This window comes from Eurypyga helias, unplaced genomic scaffold (genome assembly GCF_000690775.1).
Source record: "Eurypyga helias isolate BGI_N326 unplaced genomic scaffold, ASM69077v1 scaffold37127, whole genome shotgun sequence".
In the NCBI taxonomy this organism is placed as follows: Eukaryota; Metazoa; Chordata; class Aves; order Eurypygiformes; family Eurypygidae; genus Eurypyga; species Eurypyga helias.
Genome location: NW_010260495.1, coordinates 6,901 through 7,906, shown reverse-complemented (window position 1 = coordinate 7,906; position 1,006 = coordinate 6,901). Strand labels below are relative to the sequence as shown.

The window sequence follows — 1,006 nt, the reverse complement described above, 5'->3', positions numbered from 1 at the left end:
TCGTTGCCTTTGGACAGGGATTCTGAGCTGGTCTTAAATTTCATGTCAGAACGGTTGGCTGCGGAGCTCCCCAGGCACGCGCTCACGGACGGATGCGTCGCCTGGTCCCGCAGCGTTCAGGAGACGGAGGGGTGAAACTCTCAAGTGAACAAAACTTGAGGATGTAGGAGCTGGCAGATTTCACAGTGAACGCCCGTAGCTGCTTGGGGAACTACGCTGCCTAATCCGCGATGTCCCGGCCCGCGCAGCCGGAGGACTCCGCAGTGCGCGTAACAGGATCCGCTGCCAACCCCGGGGAGTCGAAGGAAACAGCTTTTCCCTTCTCTCTGAGGCAGCCCCCTCTGGCATCCCGCTGCCCCAGTCCAAGGTCTCTTGGATCATAGAATCATAGAATGGTTTGGGTTGGAAGGGACCTTAAAAATCATCCAGTCCCACCCCCCCTGCCATGGGCAGGGACACCTTCCACCAGACCAGGTTGCTCAAAGCCACATCCAGCCTGGCCTTGGACACTTCCAGGGATTTCTCACTGCCCAGTGCCCTGCTCCGAGCAGAATCCTCTCTGGGAGGGCGCTGTCACGAACGTTTTCCTTGGGATTTTTGGCTTCTGTAAGCAAGGGGTGAGGGCTCCTTCCATCGCCCACAGTAGGGTTTCAGAAGCATGGGTGACCGCGGGCGGCACCGAGGCGCAGCGCGAACGCGCTGGCGAAGCTGTTCAGAGCCGCCAGCCAGGAACGCGCTCGTTTGCCGGGGAGGGGGCACCATGGTAGGAGAGCCCACCTACCTCTGCAGAGCAGCCTTCCCGCTCGCCTTGCCAAAACCCACCGGTTCCCCAACCTGCGGGTTCCCGGGGAGCGTCGCCCGTTGCTGCCGTCGGCACAGCTGTTGCTGGGAGCGCGGTTCCTCTGCTCCGGCTTTCTGTAGGAAAGCTGCGGTTCTGAGGTTTGCGTGGCTTTCCCTGTGGAGCTCCAGCTTCTTTCTCACCGCTTTCCTTCGCAGGTACGGCAGG

The 1,006-nt window shown here is 60.8% G+C and overlaps 1 protein-coding gene across 1 annotated transcript in view; it reads left to right on the top strand.

Moving 5' to 3' along the window:
• The window catches only part of LOC104512177, a gene marked incomplete at both ends in the record, with an annotated part of 6,872 nt that overhangs the window by 571 nt on the left and 5,295 nt on the right, over positions 1–1,006 (top strand). The window lies entirely within an intron of this gene.